Genomic DNA, 24,577 nt, shown 5'->3' with positions numbered 1-24,577 from the left:
ATATATATGTGTCCCTATGCCACCAATTCTTAATGTTTTTCAACTTTTTAGAGCCAAAATAGAGTCTAAACATTTTAAGAGCATTTAATTCCAATGCATATATATTCTTCATTTGAAACTGAAATTGATTCCCATTTTGTGACATTAAAATAAATATACTATTCCCAGGCATCTAAAGGTCTACGGTTGCTTGATCTTCTCTTCGATATCATCTTCAGTTCATCAACCAAACCACAGCTTCTCAATCATTTTGGGACATAATCCATTTTTTGCACATTATTATGAATATGAAATCAGATGCTAGAATGACACTTATTTCTCTAGCCTTTAGTGTCTGGGATGAGAGTATATTCTTAATGGATCTTAATGGAAATAAGTTTTTATAATAACTGCCTTGGTTGTTATCATCAATCCCTGAAATCTGAGGTGCCAATGCCATCTAATTCTCACTTGCAAAATTATTGGAACATTAATAACAATCATATGAAGAATACTAAAATAATAACAGTCAAATAGAAGCTAACAGTTACTGAAGGTTTTAATAGTCCCCAATTCCCTCCTCCTTTCTCTCATTAGTAGTAGGTCTCCTGGTTTTCCAGTTTCCTACTCAAAAAAAAAAAAAAAAAAAAAAAAGATAACATTCCCACCATGCACCATGGCCCATAGTACCTACCCACTACAAAGTGGCAAGATAAAAAATCTTTTCAGTCCTCACAAGAATACAAGGCCACACCATTTCTGGGTTGGTATCCATGGACTTCTTGGTTCTTGACATGAGATATGCTTTTGCATTGATAACTGCTGCCATTTGGTTTGTTCTAGTGACATGCAGTTCCTAATCTGAAATATCCCATGTGATTCCTCTGTCATTGGCTCTTAGCTAAGCATGTTTTGCTTTCTTTACTTAAATAATACCTCTAGGACATAATTTCCCCATCCGTGTGGGCAAACTAATTACCTACAATCACACTGAATTAAACGAGTATTGTCCAGTTCTAGAGTCAGAATGTTAAACTCGAGTTCTATTTCTACAGATTATAAAAAGAATCTAAACATTGAGAGCCAATTCTATAAACAAGGAAACCAAGGTTTAAACAGTGAATTTGGGGGCTGGAGAGGTGGCTCCATATATGAAGTGTCACTTGTCATGTAAGTGTTTTATGTGTATCCCCCACATGTACATAAAAAGCCACAGGTATGAAGGCCTGTCTGTAATGAAAGACTGAGAGATGGGGTCCCCAAAGCAAGCAAACCAGCAAGCTCCAGGTTCATCAAGGACCCAACCTCAGTAACTAAAATGGTCACCACACACATGCAAAATGAGAGGAAGAAAAAGAGCCACTGGATTTGAAGTTTTCTCCTCCAGTGAGTGGTGAGCCTAGACTGAAAGCCAGGTTATGGCTTGAGGGCTCTTTGCTTCGTATACTGGCTTCTAGGACAGTCTCTCCCACTCAGCATGCCAAGAGTAAACCTTACAAATTCCACATGGTAAGAACTTGGTCTGTTCTAGCTTTTCACAGATATATATATTTCTTACATGCTAGTAACTAGCCCCCAAATTTCATCCCTCAGCATATGCCTGCGTCTTCCTAAATGGCCCAGCATCTCCACATTTGCCCAGGATCTGCTCTCTTTATTCTGACTTGGTGGAACCCATCTCTTACATCAGGCTCTGCTCGGGATTCCATCAGATTATATCTACTTCCTGGATCCCTGCCCAAAAGCTCATTTAGTACTATCTTGTGTCTGTCCTAGATGGATAGAGTAAAGTGAGAATAAAGAAAAATAATAATAATAACAGCATCAGATTTGAAGGTGTTTCTGTGTTTGTATACCTTTAGTTAACAGTCCTCAGCATTGTCATAGGGGATGGTGAGATCAGAACACTTACCACTTAAACTGAGAACCTTTTAAAAGAACAGGAGGTGGTGTTGGTTGAGGGCAATGATAATGCTTAGCATTGCTGGTGTATTCCTCAGGTACCACTCTCCATGCAATATATTCATCATCCCACTTGATCCTCAGAACAATTGTCAAACAATAAGATTTTCATTAATCCTGGTCAGCAGGTGAGAACACATGTCTCTTGCCTAAGATGCGCCCAGGAGTGATTAGGAAATGCAGAGGGTGCCCACACAGTCTGAAAAAGGTCCTTGCTCTCAGCCACATGACACATTGTTCCTCCCTGAGCTATCAACTAATCCTCACAGCAGATTAATCCTGTGGAGACAAATTCTTCCTTTTATATTTTTTCCTAGCGACTTTGAAAATCTTAAAGCCTCTACAAAATAAAGTTAATGTATAATGAGGGGTTGAGGAGACAGCTCAGTTGGCACAGTGCTTGCACAACATGCTTACATAGAAACTCTTTGTAAAGTGCATGTGACATCTTCCATAAAGATAGGTTCTATAGATGGACAGATTCATGATAAGGGTTTGGGGAGAGAATCCAGTGTGGTTTGCACAGATAGTAAAAAAATATCACCAGGCTATTAATTATGTCTACACCAGCCTTCTGGGCAGAGAACAGATTCGCCATCCTCCTGTTGAAGGAACAGCCTGTGTGTTTTAATATTACTAGTTCTCTTAGTGCTTATCTGTGGGCATAAAGACCTCTGAACCTCCCACAGTGAACACTCTATATCTTTGCCTATACTGTTGAAATTTTGCCATACATCTTCCACCTCTCTCTCTCTCTTTCTCTCTCTCTTTCTCTCTCTCTCTCTCTCTCTCTCTCTCTCTCTCTCTCTCTCTCTCTCTGTGTGTGTGTGTGTGTGTGTGTGTGTGTGCAATTGTTAAACATTTAAAGAAGATGTAGTCATTATCCACTTTCTTGTTAGCCTTCAGTATGCTCTTGCTAAGAATAAGCCTTTCCCTAAGTAGCCAACCTGGTTATCATAGTCAAGGAAGGAACCTCTGTTGTTCCTCTTTGCTAAGGGTATGTGTGCAACTCAGTGGTAGAGCATGTGCCTAGCACGTCCCCAGCCTTGGAAAAGAATTTTATGTCATATCCAAGAAATGGAATAGTTGTCTAATGTTACCTACCACACTGGCTATAGTTTCATTTTTTGATTACCTAAATATCTTTTATAAATTTATTTTAAAATAAATTCTTATGTATAACCACAGATCATTCATTGCATTTATTTGTAAAGTGTCCTCTGTAGACTTTATTCTTGACCTAGTATACAGACAAAGGGGAGAGGGGTTCATCAATTTGACAGAACTCAGAGATGCCACCTCTCCCACCCTCACTGCAGCAGCTGTCCACCTGTAACTCCTATCAACATTTACTAGTGTGAAGATAGTGTCCATTCTCCTGAACCTTCCGTCCCTCAGCCTCTTAGCCAGGATCTCTTAGGTCTTTCCAAAGCCCTAAGAGTGAGTGTTTTCTCCTTTCTCACACAGTAGCCTGGAAGAACTGGGGGTTCAACAGCCCCCAGGGGTATCTCTTAGTCAGTGAAACTGACAGGGTGGTGTGAACATTCCAGCTTGCTTTTCACCTGGTGAATCTACCCTGAGGCCTTTCACTGAAACTTTCTAGGAAGGTGTGGAGCCCATGTCTCTCCAGCAGTAGCAAACTGTCTATTTGCACATTGCTTTTTTTTCCTTCTCCTTCCCTCTGCATCTCACTCTCCTGAGCTCCTTATACTAGACCCACTGTCATGTTCCTCTAGCAAGCTAGGGCTTACTCAGACACCCTGGCTGGAGAACTGATGCTTCAGCCCTTTAAACATCATCTTATTATACACAAATCGTCATAGAGGCTAAGACACTAACCAGGGCTTACGATAGTTATAACAGCTCAAATGGAAACACAAACTCATATATGTCTCATTCCCAAACTGCTAACAGGCATATCATATATACCCATTGAAGCCTCAAAAAATGTAGACTATGGCCTTAGATTAACAGAATTAATTATTTTCTTAATTATGGTTCTTGAATCATATTTTTTAACTTTTTAAAATCAAAGTGAGCATTTTCTTTACTAAGAGCTTGAATTCAACAAGTACTCATCAGTCCCTGATTGCATCCCAATGCCCATGCTGAGGAGAGTAATCTTTAATCATTAACTCAAAAGGAGATGACAGTATGGTGATTATACTTAATTGTCACAGTAACCTGACAATAGTATTAATAATTGTTATTAATAAAACACACACAGAGACATACAGTACCTTCTGACTCAATAGAGAAAATTGATTTGCCAATTCCTTGTGTTTTCCCCAAGACCCTTATAAATGCCCTTGTCACACTGCTCACACTTTATCATAGTCATCTGTTGTGTCTCCACAGAGTTGAGTTTCACAAGAACAGGGTTCCTGTTTTATCCTGAGCCTAGCTCTGGTTTTACAAATAGCTAAATAATGTATATATATTAATCCTTGTGATGAAAGTCTAAATTCATTAAATATATTCCTTCCTTTAATCTGCAAAATAATCTTAGAGTTTAGTCTGTATTATTGTATTCACGTGATCTTACTGCTTTTGTTTTGTTTTTTTCTTTTGTTTTGGGATGGGCCTCACACTGTAGCCCTAAACTGGCCTGGGGCGCCTAATACAGACCATGAAGGCCTGGAACTGTTAAAATAATTCATTTTATGTACATTGGTGTTCATCTTTGTGAGGGTGTGCTTTTGACCCTCTGCCTCAGCCTCTCCAAGACTTGGTTCATGTTACACATTTTTTAAAATGGAGGATAGGAGGGGTGAGCTCAGCTGTCACAGCTGGAAACTGACACTGGTGATTCAGTCCTAACACCCGATGTGACCCATCACTCTTTTCTGTACTGTGTGACCCTGTAATTAAACTCTTCTAAAACCGGAGAGCACCGTACACGGTTCTGATCACTTCAAAATTGTGCAAATCTTTGCTGCTGTAGCCAAGCTTCTCACTGTGGGCTGCACCCCCAGAGGATGAGACAGCAGCATTACCTCAATTAACCTTTACCGAGATAGAGCTGGCTTGACATTAGCTCCCTAAGTACCTCTTAAATCACTCATTCATTCATTCATTCACGCATTCATGGGTTTTCATTTCAAATTGCTTCTTTGTGAACCAAGTTGAGAAGTTCTCATTTTCACACGTCACCTATTTTGATGGATTCTCCTCAGTTATTTTCTATTTTCATGATTGACCAGCAGCCATTATGTTTCTTTCCCAACCATCATCTCTTTGGCATCAGTGGGCCTTTGAACCCTGATTGCTTTCAAGGAGATACATTACCAGGGTTTTCTTTTCTTTTTTTTTTTTTTCACTGAGATTTCCTGGTAGCTTCAGTTTTCTAAGGAAATTGAAGAAGATGGACCTTTGTCACTTCCTAATCTATGAAATCTTACTTCACACACATAGTCATAGAAATAAGCATGCACATACACAGAGTGTGTATTGCATATATATATATATGTTATGTACATATATATTTATATCTATATTTATAGATTTATATCTATAAATCTAGCTAACAGAGGTGCCAAATTTTAGCACTTTTGTGGGACTAAATGGGGGAAGGCATTGGTCACTGACTAGGTTGGTAAACATGTTAGCCATAAATATTTCTGGCAAAGTAATCATGGTGAATTTTTAGATGAAAATGTATCAGAATACAACCACGCCCATTCTTTCACCCATTGTTTGTGGGAGCTTTTGTATCAACTTTGCACACTGAATGTTCACAAGAGAGCATAAAGCCTGAGAAACCTAAAATATTAATGCTTATGTTATTTTAGAATTCTTCCTTACCATTTTGTAATGACCCATCAAGGGTTTCTGAAGGATGGCTTTCTGATTTACAAAATCATGTTAAGGATAAATGAGGAAGTATAATTGAAATACCTTGTAGCCTGTAAGTGTGTGTGTGTGTGTGTGTGTGTGTGTGTGTGTGTGTGTGTGTGTGTTATATGCATGCCTGTGCACTAACATGTAAAGGTCTGAAGTCAATGTCTGGTGTCCTCCTCAATTGCTCTCTGCCATCTTTTCTGAGATGGGAGTTTCTCACTGAAACTGAAATGCACTGGTTTAGCTCCATTTTCTAGACAGCAAGCCCCAGGGATCTGCCTCCTGAGAGCTAGAATAATAGGTACATGATGCTGCTCCTGGCTTTTTATGTGATTGCTAAAGAACCAAACTCAAGTCTTCATGATTGCAAGGCATACACCTTACTGCCTGAGCCATCTCACCAGCCCCATATTCTGTCAATTTGCATTGAAATTTTAACTGTAAGCGAGGTGGAGAGAACAACATTGAGGACATAGCATTTAGCTATTTACTATATAATAAATTACTCCCCAAAGTGTCCCAATCCCCCACATTTCTTATTATTAACTAACTCTTTGACTCAGTGGGGTATTGGTTAAACTTGATTATATTCAATCAAGGAGATTCAGTCTTTTGCTGGATTCAGGCACACACTTTGTAGTTGAGTGGAGATTTAACTTTTCTGTATCTATTCTTGGGGTTAGCCTAGGTAATGGAGCAGAGAGCAAGCATTTCTGAAGATTCTCAGATGAAGGAAGTGCAATTACGAAAGAACACGAGCAGCCACATCAAGCAGCCCACCAAGAGGTTGCATAGCAAAGGGTGTGGGCACAGACGATGAAGGAGATGGAGCAGAATTGTGCCTTAGTGGAATGGATGAGCTATTGTTTGAGGAGCTACTATTTCTCAAACTGTCAAAATGAGGGTGGGAATGAGTAGAATGTCTTTGAGAAACAGTTTGGCAGCTCATAAAAACATTACACATATTGTAACATCTGACTCTGAGAAAATTGTGCTGGCTGAATGAGTCATTATGGATATAAATAAGTACTTATCAATTAGGATACTTACTATGATGTTTCTCATAAGGTTAAAAAACAACCTAGAAACAAAGTTTCAAACCTGAAGTCATGGTGAATAAATTATGGCCTACCTAAATGATATAGTTATGTGGAGTCATTAAAAATCAAGGCCCTGCCACAGCCAGAGTCTGTCCCAGCATCTGGGCACGTACCTGGGGCCATGTTGGTGTTCAAGGGCCATTCTGCTGCTGGGTCCATGCTGATCTGAGTGACCTGCACTGCCAACCAGGGCCACGGTGACATCTGGGCTCAGGCTGCTGCCAAAGACTATGCCTAGGTCTATGGTCCAACCGCAGCCAAGGTCTGTGTTGCTATCTGTGGCCTGTTTTGCCATCAAGGGCCACTAGGACACCAAGGGTCTGGGTCACCACCTAAGGCCATGTTAGTGTCTGAGGGCCATGCCACTGGTAAGGCCATACAGATCTAAGTGGCCTGGTGTCATCTGAGCCTGGGAGGCGGCTCTGAGTCCATGGCCCTGAAGCAGCTGCCGTCTGTGCTGATGTTCATGGCTTCTGTTACCACTGAAGGCAGTGAGGATAGGGCTGCACAGAGTTGGCCCCAACTCTCACTGGCTGCAGCACTAGGGAAAAAGAGCCCTGCCCCTCACCAACTGCAGGACTCGGGAGAGCAGGCCCTGCAACTTGCCTGGGCAGCACAATAGAGCTGACCCTATTGGCAGGGGTGTGGGTGAGCCAGCCCTGAAGATGTGAGAGAGGGAGAGCTAGACCCACTGTGTGTCACTAGGTGGTGTGAGAGAGGGAGAAATGGCCCTCCCACCCCTTGCCCCTTGCCCCTTGCCCCTTGTCACCTACTTCAGACAGGAAAGTTAATCTCGTGGTCACTAGAATTGGAGAGCTGATTCTGCCCCTCACCAGTGACAGCACTTGGGAGAGCAGGTCTTACACCTTGCCCAGGAAGCACAGTAGACCTTACCCTATTGATGCGGAGCACAGATGATCCAGCCCAGAAAACATGCATAGGATGTCTGGTCCCATTCCCATCTGCCATACTGTGGAGGAAGGAAGGGACAGATACCCCCAGGGCCCTCCCCCATTCCCTTGCCACTTGCTGCAGGCAGAACAGAGTTGGCTCTGTCCCTCACCAACTGTAGAACTCAGGAGAGTGGGCCTTGTACCTCATCTGAGCAAAACAGTAGAGATGGTCATGGGTGTGTGGGTGTGTGAGCAGGATGGAGGGCATGAGGAGAACTGGCCCAACTCCTTGCTGCCCTGCTGCAATTGGGTGAGCTAGCTGGGACACTGCTGGAGAGCTTCTCCAGTGGGGATGATGAGGGAAAGCTGGTGGGCTGACCAAGCCAGCTACCACCCAGGCCCAGAACCAGAACTATGAGTTGTCCCATCCCTGCATGCACCTCATCTATGAACTGCTGGAGCATGTTAAGAGTTCAGACTGGCAGATCCAAAGCTGCAGGATCTCCATGATACAAGGCAACAACAGGATATCCAAGAGGAGTTCCAGTGAAGGCCCAGTACCGATAGTGTAGCAGAAGGCAGAAGCCTCAAACCAGAGCAATGACTCATAACAGTGAATGCTTACAAGTAAAGATATATGGACTAAAGGGTATGCTGTGTGACTCACTGGGCCACACTACAGATTCCACACCAAGATTTTTGTGTGTTTGCTTGTTTTATTTTTGTTTGGGAGTTTTTCTTTTAAATTTTATTTTATTTTCAGGGAGAGGGCACAGGGTGGATTTGAAGGGACTGGGAGATCGGGATGGATGATGTGAAATCCACAAAGAAACAATAAAAAGTTTAAAAAATCAGAATAAAATAAAGGACAATTATGCTGTGGAAAATATACACAACATATATCATGCAGTGAAGTTCACAAAATTTTCTACAATATATATTGCTTTGTTGAAAATGAATCTATGTGCCCTGATAAGAAATTATCTGTCTACTAAAACATCAATAGCAGTTACATGCGACAAATAAGATTAGTATTGAAGTTTTTATTTCTTTGTAAATTTGTGGGGAGTGCTCAAGTTTTCACAATGTACTACCTTCATAATATTTTTTTACTTGAAGGAAAACAAATCTTTAATGTGAAAAAATAGGAAATAAAGGCAGCAAGCACAAGCAGTGTAGACACCATGGGTTGCCCATCCTTGCTTTCAAATTATTTCTTTGTTCTCCCAGAGGCATTGTGAGACAATATTAACTTCATCTATTGATTTAAAAAGGCATTTTATTTCAAGTGAGTAACTTGTGGAGCAAGGATCGTTTATGTCTACGAAGTTATGCATCAACTATATTGTACTTGTTTAAGTTATTTACTATGAATTAAAGTTATGATTGTTCTCTGCCTCTTCTTCATTGTTTTTATGTATAGTTAGCTATTCCTTTGCTACTGCCAACGTGCTGTTTTAACTTTGAAATACCTAAGCAAAGGCATATTACAATACTGCTGTCAGTTTTCATTTAAAGCATTTAAAAAAACTACACAATTGCTAATGATTGACTATGAGAATGAAGCTAGATTCAGTCTACAAATGTGACTTGACTCACTTTCTTTTTCCTTTAGTATTCTGTTTACACTTCTATTATATTTCATGTTATTTTCCCTGTTAAGGTTCATGTCATGGGAAGGATGGTCCCCTTCCATAGCTATCCTTAGTCAATAGAACTGTGTCTAACAAGCTTGAATTTCATTTTCAACTGAAAAACACTTTGTGAATGTTCATGTATACAATGAAGCAATGAATCAGCTGTTAAGAATACATAGAAGAACAAGGCAGTGACAGCCACTAATTTTGACATGTATATTACTTTTACGGAACAAATAATATTAACAATAGGAAAGCAAATCTGACTACCGCATGCAGTTACATTTTAATAGCATGTGCTTACAATGGTGATTTCTCAGTAGAATGAGTGACAGAGCTCAAATACTGAATAGCAAGCAACAGATGTTCTTTAGATTCTGCCATGAGCAAATACTGCTAGCAATACAAACATGCTTCCTTTTCTCAATATTTTTTTAATATAGACATTGAAAATCTTTTTAAATTGCTTGTAGTTTATATATAAGCATAAACAATTGTGTGGAGAAGATCTGTAGGTGAATGGCTAGACAAATTGTAGTGTCATTATATAGTGCTAAAAATAGTGATGAAGATGAGTGAACTAGAGCTCTAGATGTCAACATAGATGAATTTTGTTAAAACAGTGTTGCCAGAGTGGTAGTGGCACATGCCTTTAATCCCAGCACTTGAGAGGTAGAAGCAGGAAGAGCTCCAAATTCAAGACCAGGCTGGTCTACAGAGCGAGTTCCAGGACAGTGAGAACTACACAGACATACCCTGTCTCAAAAAAACAAAAACAAAACAAAATGACAACAAAACTTTTGAAAAACATTGTAAAAGTAAGCTTGAAAACTGGGCAAACATTGGGTTACACTTGCCAATTAAGTATGAGGATTAGAGTTCTGATCCCCTGAATTGTAAATGTCAGGTGGGTATGGTGGCCTACTGTTAATTCCAGTGCTTGGGAAGTAAAGACAGGAGATCCTCAGAGAAAGGTGAGTAGCTACACTAGTCATATTGGTGAGCTCTGGGGTCAACTGAGAGATTTTTGCCTCGTTGAGTAAGGTGGAGAGAGAGGAAGATTCCTCAGGCTTCTACGCATACATGTACTCTCACAGTTGCAAATATGTATAAATACACAGACACATGCACAAAATGGTAAATTTGTCATACTCACAAATGATTCTAGTTATATAAAATTTCAAAACACTCAAATTATAGTATGTATTTTATGGAAGTAGACACTTAACATGAAGACATAGTGAATATTTACATTAGCTCCCCCTACCCACTCTCTATATATTAGATGGGTATTAAAAATGATAAACTATAACTCAGCAGAAAAATTATTCTTGAGGATGAATGAATTAAACAAGAAAAGGCCAACACAGGACTTTAAATGCACTGAATATGTTGTAATATCACTAGGTAAGGAAGTTAAAATTTCATGTTATTTGCCCATGTTTCTGTATACCTCAAGTACATGATGGTAAAAAATAATTAGTATTCTAGAAGACCAAACTATGCATTGCCAAATACAAGCATGACTACAAAAAGAACAAAGTATTTTCATCAATAGATGGCAAAAAGTTGACAAATTTAGAAGGAATACTTCAGGGTATGGAGGTAAAATGCATTAGGTTGAAACCCTAATACACTTTTGAAGACTATGAACTCAATCTTACTATGCAGACCCAAGTGTGTTTGAATGTGTGTCCATCCCAGAAACATATTTATGCTGATGCAAATATTTGTACTTGTAGGCCCTGACTTTGAACAAACTGCTTACTGAATGTTGAGGGATGTTTCCGTGCTGGAGAATTTAGCACTGTTAATCTTCTGCCATATTTGTACTGGGCCCATTAGACCATTTCAAGTCTTGTCTGTCTTTATTACTGTTATATTTCTGGTAAATGTTAGAGCTTCAATGTTGCTTGGGTGCCTGTGAAGTTGATGAATTCCTGTGCTACTGATGACATCTCATGCTGATCTACTAATGGGTGCACTGAAATATAATCTGCTGGGCTATTTTCTCTCCTTGGCCCATGCACAATTTTATAATCATAACCATGTAGATACTGTAAACCCCATCACTCAGAGCACATTGCTGCCTTGAACTGTGAACTGCCAAATATTGTCATGAGTACCTGATGATCTGTTACCACAGTAAATGCTGAGCCAGAAATGAATAAAAGACAGTGTCGGATGCTGGGATGGCTGACAGGCCTCTCTCAAACTTCCAAGGAGGACTGGGACACTCTTAAAATCAGTCTTGCATAGAAGAAAGTAGGTGCACTTTCACCCAGGTTGGAACACAAGATGTATTTTCAAAGATTTAAGAAAACCTCCATAAATCTCATCATAGAACCCTGTTTTTTTTTTTTTTCTATTAAACTGTGAGGTAATGGCCTGTAAGGTTGGATACTGCAGAGCATGCAAGAGTTATTGCCTTCATATTCATTTGTGAAGTAGCTAGAAATACACAAAATTATTTCACAGTGCCTGGCATTATCACAGCATCCCAGTCAAGAGCAGTAGAAAACACACATGTCCAATGGGGCTCCAAATTCTAATTTCTCGGGCAATTGAGACATGCTTGGCTTTTGGGGCTCAGTGTCTCTTTCTGTAAAATGGAGCTAGAAACAACGTTTGTGTCCTGAAACATTCTAAGGACTAGCTCCTACTTAAAAACAAACAAACAAAACAAAACAAAACAAAACAAAACAAACAAACAAACAAAAAAACTCAAGCACTGGGTAAAAGCCAGGAAAACAAGCTGCTGGATATCTTTTTTTTCTCTTCATTTTGACAGTAACATTCAGTAAATTATAAACTTATTTCATTTGATGCTTTATGTTTTTCTATATTAAAAAATAAAATAAAGTACTTTGAAGTTAATATACTGAATGCTTCACATAACCAGGGGATTAAAGCATCACTTATGTGCCTTACTGAATACCAAAGACAGGAAAACACCATTTCTGTAAAAATTCACCTTAATATACTTCTTACTCTTTGATATCTGTAAAGAATATGAACAGTTTTTAATGTTTTTTAAGATAATTTTTGGCTAGAAAACTTAAAGGACACTTGAAATATAAGCATAAGTTACTAATATATATACATATATATATATATATTCACATAAATTCAATATATACACATAAATTCAATATGTGTCTTTTGCAGGATTCTGATTCCTTTGTTCTTAATAGCCAGGTTTCAGGCTTGTTTATACCAGAGACAGACAAGATATGACATATTCTGCCCATGATAAGGTGTTGCTTTGTATGGAGTATGCTCGTCTGTTTTTTCAGCATCTCTCTGTATCAATTAATGGAATGAATATATATACCAGTTTAATGAGCACACATTACACTCTTATTTCACCCAATTTAATTGCTGCTGTAACCTCACAAGGTAAACATTCTTATTTCCACTCTCTGTTCAAGAAAAAGACTCAGGCAGATTGATAAATATTCCAAGATTTTCAAGATGGTAAACAGCAGAGGCAGGATTCAAACCGCCTCTTGTTTAGTAACAATTTGATTTCTCTTTTCATCCTACAACTAAATCAGCTACTGTGATTTAAAAATATGCCTAGAATCCTTTAACATCTTTTCCCACAACAGATGGAGGCAATTCCCATTCCACATTCTGGTGGGAGTGGTCGTGTGACTTCTGAGGCACATCAACTGTGTGGCTGCTCTCTCTATGCTCCTCTTGGTTCAACACATGGAAGAAAGCCACCCCTTGTGTTTGAGGATCTCTGTGGACCTCAGAAGAGATTCACAAGACCTAATGTCTCTTGCAGCAATCAACACCACCTTTCCTGTCATGCAGAAGTCACCTGGGAAGCAGATGTCCTATCCCAGAGTGACCAAGACTCAACATTTGAATAATGTCTTGGTCATAGCCTCACAAAATAGCTAAGTCAGAACCACCTCACTGGGTTGATGTTAAATTCCTTATACCTCTATGACACTCTCAATGTCAGTTGTTAATTTAAGCTGTTAAGGTTTGGGGTAATTTCTTTTGCAACAAGATGGCAGCTCACAGGACACATAAAAATATAATTGACATATGAAATGATCACAGCACTTTGGGATCCTCCATCAAAATCAATAGGAAAAGGAATAAGGCAGTTACTGTTCTAAACAGTTAAAAGCTTTTGCACAAGTTCAATTCCTAGTATGAGACAGTTAATTCAGAAATAACAGGAATTGATCACAACTTCAAACTGAACTAACAGTGCGCTTCTTGGGAAAAGAAGGATCAATACTGTGTACTCTGCACTCTTAGGTGGGCTGTATTCATGGAAACAGAAGCAAGTCCCCATTGTGTTATCTGAACAGATCAGAGCATAGCAGAGAGCCTGGCTTCTTCTGAGACCCTTAATTGAGAAGCCTAATCCCTTTTAGGCCAATGACCAGCATTGTTACAGGCTGAAAGCCTGCACAGGGAAATCATGGGAGCATGGAACCAGGGAAGCAGCACTTCCAAATTTGGGGATCTTTGGTTCAGAGACAGAAGGGCCAATGAATGTAGCTTTTTCTACCTTGACTCTTTCAAGTAGGACCTGTTTGGCTTCATGGATCAGAATAATGATTGGTTAGAAGGAATTCCTAGGTGGCCTAAGGAGGACAAAGTGCTAACTTTCAGCAAAGTTCTGGTCATCTCTCTGGTAGATGCAGGTCACTGGTTTGAGAACCCATTTGGGAGTGTTGGGTGTTGGAGAGCATTAGTCTAGTGACCTGTGCTAGTCATGTCCTTTATTCTTATTCTCTACTTGATCCTAGAGGGACCTAACTGCTTTTTGTACCACCCATGTGTACAATTCAAGTGACGGCCCATGCCATTACCCTTGCAAGGGGGTGGAGTTTGCCCAAATTTCTGGGACACATATCTGCTTTAGATTAATTTATAAAGAAATAGCTTTTCTGCCCTAGTCATTTCCCAGAGCACATATACAACGAATCTCCTGAAATGTATGTATTTCAGTTTTGTTTCTTTATGTAGAAAAATATACACAATTTCAAAATGTGTTCAGGTGGTACATGTTGTTTTTAGTGTGATGTGTTTTCCATCAGGTTTTGGAGTACCATTCTCCTCCCTCCTGTATCTTCATTAGTTCTCCTCACCTCAAAGGTTATCCATGTTAGCAGTTCTGTGCCCACATCCTTCCATGTGTCTTTCCATGCTCACATACAGGTAGACACATACGTATTACATATATCCTCATACACAAATGGACTGTTGTTGTTGGCTTATAAAAAGGATTCTATTTTATCACATCTTGCCTCTAGTTCTCATTTCCACTTTCAATACACTAGAGTAATCTTTTGCCCAAGGTGGAATGACTCTTTTGTTTTGTTTTTGTTTTTGTCAAACGAATGCATGATTTTTCATTGTTACTTGAATTTGCATTTCTCTGACTTGTTTGTCATTTTGAGCTTCCTTTGTATGTCTGCTGCCATTTGGATTTTACTATTCTGTGATTCGCCTATTCATAGTTTTGGCTCATTTGGCTACTGGGCCTGTCCTTGTCAATGTCAAGACGACTCCTTGTACTAAAGATAGTGTCCCTTTAATGACAGCTACTGAATAAGCAGGGCACATGTAAGCTATGATAAGAGTGAAGGCTGCTTTGTGGAATTCCTACTTTTCACTCAGAAGACCACATGGCTCCTTCTGTAACAACAGAGTATTGATAATATTGAATAAATGGTACTGCCATGGTCATCTTCATATTAAATTGTAACTAGGACTTAAAAGCTGGAGACTTTTCCTTTTGCTTACCACAGATTAGGTTCTGTCCTACCCAAGGGAAAGTGCAAACTTATTTAATTTTAAGAGGAGTGCCCATTCTTCAGGTAACTACGCCATTCTGATCTTGTTCCCTGACATATCAGAACAACTGTCTTGTTTTGATGAAGGAAAGCAGGCACTGCTGGATCCTGTAGGATACATAGCACCATTTTACAATATCTCCACTGTCACATTCGCCCCCTCAAAATTTTACTGAAACTCACATATATCTGCTCAATTGATGTGAGAGACGGTAGGAGGGGTCTGGGAGAGGGACTGTTTAAAGTCACCTGCCTTGCATTTGATACAATCAAAAACCTGCCAGATCAGGAAGAAAACACAGTAGTCAGGAGGAAAGGAGACCTATAAATGTCCTGGAAATGGGCTACAAGTGCGGTTCTGAGTTTTCTTGCAGCCAAAAGAAGAGAGAAAAGCAATTACCTAGGGACTAGGCAGCATTCACAAGTTAAATATTAATCCATTGCTCAGGAAACAGCTTGAGAATGTCTACAACTGGACCAAGGTCTAATGCTGGCATAGAGCTTTTCATGCCCAGAGGATGTATGTTTGAGCCTTAGTTGATTTTTAGCTAAGAAAAGGGGCTGACCTGGATCATTGCCTTGATTTCTTGTAAGCCTCATAGACTCTGAAATTTTGCCTTATTATGATGACATGTTTCTTACTGTTTAGCTTCCTGGGGAATCATATCATATGACATGGAATGTGCGCACATGATTCTGGTCTCATACTTGGTTATTAGAATTTATCAAAACTAAGTGCAAGATACAAAATAAGAAGACCTCTTTTTGCAGCCAGCATGAGCCTTTGAAAGCATTTGGTATCTACATTCTATAGCAAAGGTCTGGAAAGAGGAAAGGATTTTATTATTATCATCATCAGTGTGTGTGTGTGTGTGTGTGTGTGTGTGTGTGTGGTGTGTGTGTGTGTGTGTGTGTGTGTGTGTGTGTGCCTGTCTGTCTGTGTGTCTGTGTGCAGGCTCAGTGAGTTCCAGGACACACATGTGGAAGTCAGAGGACAGCTCTGAGGAGTTAATTCTTTCCTTCCACCATGAGCTCTGGGAATCAAACTGAAGTTATCAGCTTGTATGAGATGTGCATTTAATTGCTGAGCTGTCTTGCCAGCCTGTAAAGCACTTTTCATGTCACAGTCACTTTTCCTCCCAGGTATAGTGGACAAACCTGGGAGGCAGAGAATCTTGAGTTCCAGGCCAGCCTCAGCTACATAATCAAGACCCTGTCTCTGAAAACAAAATAAACCCAAATACAACAACATAAGAAAAGAAGAAAGACAGCTTCCTCCATCACCATTCCCAGGAACAACCACGAAAAGACATTTCACCTGTAGTCAGCTTAGCGAATCCCTAAGTTGACTTTAGGTAAAATAATTCCCACAGCAGTTTTCTAATTAGTAGACTATTTTTGAAGCAGCTCTGCATGTGCAGAGACTTGAGCAGACAGTGCAGCTTGTGCATATGTAGACACAATAGCATGTCATGCATTCCCCCACTCTTTACTCCAGTTCCCTCTATTGCCAATGTTTTCTCTTCATATAGAATGTCTATTATAGTTCCTGAGCCCATAATGCTATATGATTTTTAACTGGAGTATATGGTCTTCTTTAGGGTATGTTCCTTGGGTTCTGCAATTCTCAAGATTTTGCCAAATGCACAATGTAATGTAGCCGCCATTAGAAAATCACAGAGACAAGTTTCACAGTTCTGGGTTAGGGTAGACTGCCTCCAGTCCTATTTTTTAAAATCATCTCTTAACACCTTGCATGAAGCTCTCTCATTCATATTCAAAAACAAAAGTTGTTACAATGTACAGGTTCCCAAATAGGCCCATCCATTTCAGTTTGGTGCATAAATGGCCAGTACATCTGTTTTTAGTTTGGAATAGATGATCTGAGGAAGCTAGAGCTAGGATTTCATCTTGTGAGTCTAAGTTGACAGTTTCCATAGACATATCTAAAATTTTGAAATTCCTTCAGGGTACTCAATCCCATTATCCATTTATTATTCCAAAAGAGCACATTGTGGCTTAGTATAACATTTTGATGCTACAACAAGATGTCTAATTAAATATTCACGACATAGCACCTAAGCAGCCCTCTTCTAAGGAGCATTGTACTATTCTAAATATTTGATGAATTCAATGGGCTGAATCAGTTCTGCAAATTTTGAAGTATTATGGATTTACACTCTGTAGTAAATATACAAATCTTAGGAATATGGAAGAATTCCATTCTTTTGTTACTTTACCCCTTGTCTTTGAAATGTATTGTGTACACCAAGAAAGGATCCATTACTCAACACCCGGCCATACCTTTAATCCTTGTTTTCATACTGTTTCCTGAGATGGCAAGCAGTTTTGCATATCCGAAGTGAAGGCATCATTTAGACACATTATCGCCTTCAGCCAGTCAACAAATCCTAAGCGAATATACACACGAGTCAAAAGAAAGATTTATGTTTATTTATATGTGATTATTCATTCAGTCAACAGATCTTATTGAGTCCCTACCATTTGCTAGGAATTATATTCAATATAAGAACAAAGAATTTGAGTAGTAAGACGGATGAGGTAAATAAATGAAGGTTAGTGTGCACAGACATAGTCTTTTAGAGCCCTAACCCTTATTTTATAGCTAAGCTGTGGACATATAACAATTGAATATGAAAGCCAGGAACAGAACTGACTTTGGTACACACACACACACACACACACACACACACACACACACACACACACACACACACCTTCTTTGTTTTTGTTTATATAATTCCAAGAGACCTGTGATTTTTAAAATATTTCTACTTGTGCCAGCTATATTCATTGGGATAACTAAAGGATAAGGAAGATGCTCACTAAATTTGTGAGAAGATTAATTTAATTTCCTAAGATGAAAATGAACTTGAAATTGTTAGCTAAAACACATCCTCTGAAAACCAAAGCATTGTTGCTCTTTCTCAAGTGTGTTGCACATTGGTATTTCATTTCACGAGTTAAAAGCATCAGGGACATGTTGAATTACTTTTCTGATGGTATCTTAACAATTTTTCAACAGCTGAGTTTATTTTAGACATTAATCTTTAAGACCATCTCAAGAAAATACACACACACACACACACACACACACACACACACACACACACACACAAATAAAATGTTTCTCAAATAACAAGACCTTGTAACGAGTTCTGAGGGTCACCTTTGTTCAGCTCTCCCACAAAAAAAAGACAGATGAACCACTGAGCAATTGAACTGTATCTGTTAAAATTGACCAGATAATATATGTGTCTCCTGCTTCCTATCGCTTCATCTGTGTGATTCACACCAATGCAAATTCTGACCTACCTCTATTATTCAGTTAAGAAGAGAAAGTACAAAAGATATATTAGTGCATGCTGTTGGATCATTCACTGTCCTGATTTTATCTCTGCCTCTTCCATTCTTTTAAATTAGATTCTCCATTTTTCTTAAGGTTTCATGTTTCTTCATTTTTATCATGTGGCGTCAATAATTTTTCCACATTTGCAGCTAAGTCAGGCTGCAGAATAGATCAGCTGTATTCTTAATGGTACACTTGAAATTGCACTATAATATCCCACAGGCAGAAGACTGACTTTATTAAATTACAAATATATGTAGCACATTCAGGGATGCTGGAATCACAACAAATGGTGTATCATCTAACATATGGAATAGAATGTTTTCTCACTAGGTAAAGATTGCTTTTATCATCTTGGTATCATCAAAGCTTTAAGTTGTATTTAAAGTAAGCTAATAGAGTGGGACATACATTCAGAGGATGTATACGATTATATGCTAAACAGAGCCTAGGGAGCTTTTCTTCTTCCGGGTCTCCTACATCTGAGGATTTACCTTGACCCATGGTCCACATGAACCAGTGGATAATGGTTTGCAAAGAGCTCAAAATAACTCCTTTTTGCCTTTTATAGTTTACAACAGTGTTTTCATATAATTATCTCATTCTGATCATGTTTATGGCCACATAAGGAATCCAACTCTCAGCCCCTCACCTATTATACATATGGTGCTTTGTCCTCGGGGTGCTGAGTAGGAAGGGAGATAACACCATCAGATGGCTAATATAGGACTCAGTACTCAGAGCATTTATTCAGAGCATCTTTTTGCTTCTATTTTTACTGGAATATGTACATGATCCGAACATGAAATGGTTCTCCTCTCAATAAATAGCAACTAACAAAATTAGAATATGAGAAAGTAAATAAGACCGTTTTGTTTATTCAGATCACTAGGTAAGGGGAAAAAAATCAAAGTAACTCTAGTAATGTAAAATGCTTACCTTTCCTGCCAGAGTCCTGGAAGCATCACTACCTGAAGCCCTCCTTTTCGAAATCCTGGACATATTCATAGCACTCAACAGTCTGTTTATTCATTTGAATCCAGTTGCAGATACTGTCACTATGGTCACCCTCTGTTTATGCTCACCAGGAGCCACCAAAAAGAACAGTTTCCTCAGAGAAGCCCCTGCCTCTCTGCCTGGTAGTATCTGCTGGTCCTGGAAGCCTGGCACCAATTCATGGGTCACACTGATCTTCTGGGAGTTATGCCCAATGAGTACCACCCATCAAGGAGTAATGGATGGCAACAGATGTGTTAGTTTGTATTCTCTAAGAAGCACACACTAGAAGGATATTAAGCAGAGGCCCGGGGGAATTGTACTAAAAGGAGATAAGCCAGAGAACAGGGAGGTAAGGGGGGTTTTCACACACAAGGCAAGTCTGACCCCAGGGAAGTAGAGGGAAAGGAGTTCAGTTGCTTGTGTCACAGCAGGCAATGATTCACCTTCATGGATCAGCAAAACTGTCAACATGTTTAACAAAAAGCAGTCCCTCAACTGCAAATGTAGGTTGGCTTTAGTATCTTCAACCTATTTAATCACAGGCAGAGAAGAGTACATCAGCAGTGTGGCCCCAGCTCAAACCTGGTGGTCGGTTCTGGTGGCTGGCCATTGGGCCTGTCATCTGCATCATTGAAGCATACTGTAATGCCTTTTTTTTTTTTTTAATCTTATGCTTAATGAAAACCCTGGATCTATGAGAGGACATCCCTGACCTGCGTTCTTCACAGATCCTTCTGGGTACCAGTACCAGGGATCCATTGCTACAATCCTTCTTTATCGGCTTTCCTTGTCTCACTTCATACTGTGACTGTGCTTTCCAGGGTCACCTCTCGAATAAATGATGCATAGCCAGGTTCTCCTTCCAGGATGCCTTTTGGAAAGACAAGACCTTTGACTGTTAATTGCTGTAACTCCGTTGATGTTGAGGAAGGTTATCTTATGGTTTATTTGGGTCAACATTTCCATCTGTGCTCATCATGGCAGTACTGGACTCAGTACTGAATGCAGCATCAAAACAGTTGATTATTAACTGTCTGTGAGCACTGGGATTTTCCTAGTTTTTGCTTGCTCCTGAATTCCACGATTGTCTTAATTTCCCAATTGCTGACTCCCCCACTCAAAACATTTGAACAGTCCGTAATATGCTTCTTCAAAATGTTTTGAATTGTTTTTCTATTTTAATGATATGAGAGAGTGGATAATTAAGGCTAACAAAGTCATGCCAACCTCAGGAGATCTTGTCTTTTTCCTCTTCTGCAGGTATTGATGGATGTCACTCTTAGGGTCCTCCTTACTTCCTAGCTTCTCTGGAGCTGTGAATTGTATGTAGGCTGATTATCTTTTGCTCTATGTTTAATATCTACTTATGAGTGAGAACATACCATGTTTTTCTTTTTAGGTCTGGGTTATGTCACTCAGTATAGTTTCTTTTTGTTCCATCCATTTGCCTGCAAATTTCAAGATTTCAGTCCTGCCGAGTAGTACTCCATTGTATAAATTTACCACATTTTCTTTATCCAATCTTCTGTTGAAGGGTATCTAGGCTGCTTTCAGGTTCTGGCTATTACAAATAATGCTGTTATGAACATAGTTGGACAGATGTCCTCGTGGTATGAATGTGCATCCTTTGGGTATTATGCCTAAGAGTGGAATTGCTGGATCTTGAGGTAGACTGATTCCCATTTTCCTGAGGAACCTCCATACAAGATCTCCTGAGCAAATTGGGAGCACAGGGGGAGGGGGAAAGGAGGTAGAAGGAAGGGGAGGGACAGAGGAGAACATGAAGGATCAGGAAGATCAAGGTGGGGGAAAAACAGAGAAAAAGCAAGAAAAGAGATACCTGAATAGAGGGAGCCATTATTGGTTTAAAGAGAAATCTGGCACAAGGGAAATGTCCAGGGATCCACAAGGATGACCCCCAACTAAGAATCTAAGCAATAGTATAGAGGCTACCTTAAATGCCCTTCCCCGATAATGAGATTGATGACTACTTTAAATGCCATCCTAGAGCCTTCATCCAGTACCCAACTGAAGCAGCAGCAGAGATTCACAGCTAAACACTGAGCTGAACTCCTGGAGTTCTGTTGTAGAGGGGGAGGAGTGATAAGCAAAGGGGTCAAGACCATGCTGGGGAAACCTGCAGACACAGCTGGCTCTAGAAAGTGAGAGCACATGGACCCCAGTCTGACAGCTAAGGAACCAGCATAGGTACAAACCAGGCCCCCTGAACGTGAGTGTCAGTTGGGAGACCAGGGCAGTCTATGGGGCCTCTGGCAGTGGAACCAGTATTTACCCTAGTACATGGACTTTGGGAACCCATTCCCTATGGAGGGATACTCTCTCAGCATAGATACATGGGGGAGCACCTAGGACTTGCCTCAAATGATGTGACAGATTTTGATGATACCCCATGGAACACCTCACCCTCCCTGGGGAGTGGGTGAGGGGTGAGATGGGGGTTTAGAGGGGGATATGGGAGGATGGGAAGGAGAGGGAACTGGGATCGGTGTAAAATAAGATTGTTTTTAATTTAAATAAAAAAAATCATTCCAAGCTATTCACGGAAATAGCTTTTTATCTTTAAGAAACACACAGAAGTACATTGTGCATGGTAATGGAACCCTGGGCTGCTGTTGGGAAGAGAACACAGGACTGTCCCAAAAGCCTGGAGAACAGAAAACATATCCCACCCTGGCAGAGTAAGAAGAGTTTTTGAACTTTACATTGTGACTCACCTTGAAACTTCCATTTAAAAAGCAGAAGTCATCAAGTGATCAGGACAGGGATCTCATCCCTAAGTTCTCAGATCTGGTCCCAAGATAATTGCCTGAAGATTGCAGTAGCAGTGGGGGTGATGTTGCTGCATCATGCACTCACCCGTTAGTGAGCCCAAGGGACACTGGGGCTTCTTATTCTGCTGCATTGAGTCAAATGCAGCTGCATTCCATTCCTGCATGTGGCCCTATTTACCCCTTGCCACAGTGGCTTCACTTACCACCATTGAGTCACATCCTTACTGAGTTGCTCACTTCCTACAGATTTCTACAGTGCCCCCAGTACTAGGATCCAGATGATATCTGATGGGTAATCTTCCTGAATCCTCAACTCGAACTCATGTCTATTCATTCCCCCATTTCACCTTCATGAAGGTCACAATCACGGTTCTTGTGGTCACTCAAGTAAATGACTACCCAGCCATAGCATCATGATGCCTATAGACCTCAGGGTATTTCAGCAACAAAAATCAGACGAATGTTCTCTCATAGCCAAGCAAACTTGTTCCCACAAAACAGCATTTTATAGCTTTATATTGTATATGTTTATTTCTAATTTAAATATATAGTATTCATCTAGATATGATTCTTTGTCACACTAGTTATGATTTAAGAAGTGGTATTTGGGAACTAGTAATAGAAAATGTCCTGAATAATTAACACTTGTTGTGTGCCTGGCACTGTGCCATTGCCCTACAAGCATTGTCTCCCTGACCATAGCACTCGTGGCAAACCCTGTTGCAGTCTTCTGTTTATAGATGAATAGACTGAGGCAATAAGGAGAAGCGCTTGTTAAAGGTTTAACAGCCAACAAAGAGTAAAGGCAGGATTCAGTCCCAGCACTTGCATTCCAGAACCTACATATTTAATCCTTACCATTCATTAAAGCGGTTCTCAACATGTCCTGGGCACCAAGAGCAAGTAGCATTGCCCAGGAGCTTGTGGAAACTGAACATTCTTGGGCTTCACTTTAGACGTTCTGGATGAGAAACAAGGCAAACCCCAGAAACCTGTGCTTTAACAAGACCTCCTAGAAGTTCCAAAGAATGCTACATTTGAAAACAACTCCTGGATACCACTTTAGGATATTCACAATTCTTATGTATATTATTGTTTATTTTCTATTTATTCCACAGCTCTTTCAGAAACCACCATATATTCTTTAAAGTCTGGCCAGAGATTGGTTCTTGGGTTTTGCTTTCTGCAGGGGAGGTCCTAGTAGGACCTCCCATCTAATACCTATTAAGATGAAAGTTAAATGCTACCATTTGTCTTGAATGACACAAGTTCAATTGGGTGTAAAGATGAAACTCTAGATTGGTGAACCTTTCTGCTATTCTTCTCATCTCTGGCACCCTAATATTGTTCCTGTCTCTCATCACATGTGTTTGTGATAATCAGGAGTTACATGAATATAAAACTAATATAGCATTTTGCTTGCATGTGCAATAATCATTAAAAACACAGCATGAATCATAGCAACATATGGCATTTTAAAATAAGCTTTTCAATGATGCCAGGAGATGCAGTGCTCATTTGGCTCTGCCAACGAGTGTATAGTATTGGTAAGTAAAGGTTGGAAGAAGTGGTGTGTCTTTGGAATACATTAGAAAGATTTCGTTTCCATGCACAACATTGGCACTGCACTTACATCACAAAAATAGTAAGAACAACGAGAGAATTCTCTGAACTTGATTTTCAAGCAAAGTCCTCTAGAAATATGCAGTTATTATTATTAGAACCATTATAGCACAGGAAGTTTTCAATCCCACAACTGAATTACATTCACGTGGCAAACTCTGGCTATTACATGCAACTGAGCACAAACAATATGCCTTGGAAAGCACTGAGACTTATAATTATAAAAAGAATTTGAAGCGCACAGTGTTCCACAATTTCTTATCAGAGATTTAATTGAAGACTTCCTTTATTTTGCTATCTCAAGGATGGAGTTATATGCCCATCATTGAAAGGGGGAGATAAACAAATTTCATGCTCATTTTTAATCTCTTTACCAGTCAGCATCCTTACTCATCAGGCTAAGTTCTCTTGCATAATTTGTTAGATTCCAGATTTAATAATATCTATTCATAGCAGTCCAAAGGATACTTTCCTCTTAATTCTCACTCCTAGACATTCCTGTTAGCTTTCATTTTACATTCCTGTAAAGCTGATTGCCAATATATGCCCTAAAT

At 39.7% G+C, this 24,577-nt stretch overlaps 1 protein-coding gene across 1 annotated transcript in view; it reads right to left on the bottom strand.

Annotated features, from left to right (window-relative positions):
- The window catches only part of LOC100770975 (partitioning defective 3 homolog B), a 1,032,377-nt gene extending 1,011,493 nt beyond the window's left edge, over nt 1-20,884 (bottom strand). The window contains exons 1-2 of the mRNA XM_035440979.1: nt 19,549-20,884; nt 17,544-17,650 (exon numbers count right to left, since the gene is read on the bottom strand). The gene's annotated coding sequence lies outside the window, so the exon portion shown is untranslated. The remainder of the gene's footprint in view (nt 1-17,543; nt 17,651-19,548) is intronic.
- Between the last annotated feature and the right edge of the window lie 3,693 nt (nt 20,885-24,577).

This window comes from Cricetulus griseus, chromosome 2 (genome assembly GCF_003668045.3).
Source record: "Cricetulus griseus strain 17A/GY chromosome 2, alternate assembly CriGri-PICRH-1.0, whole genome shotgun sequence".
Taxonomy (NCBI): Eukaryota; Metazoa; Chordata; class Mammalia; order Rodentia; family Cricetidae; genus Cricetulus; species Cricetulus griseus.
The sequence above is the reverse complement of the archived record's forward strand: the minus strand, read 5'-3'. Positions and strand labels throughout refer to the sequence as shown.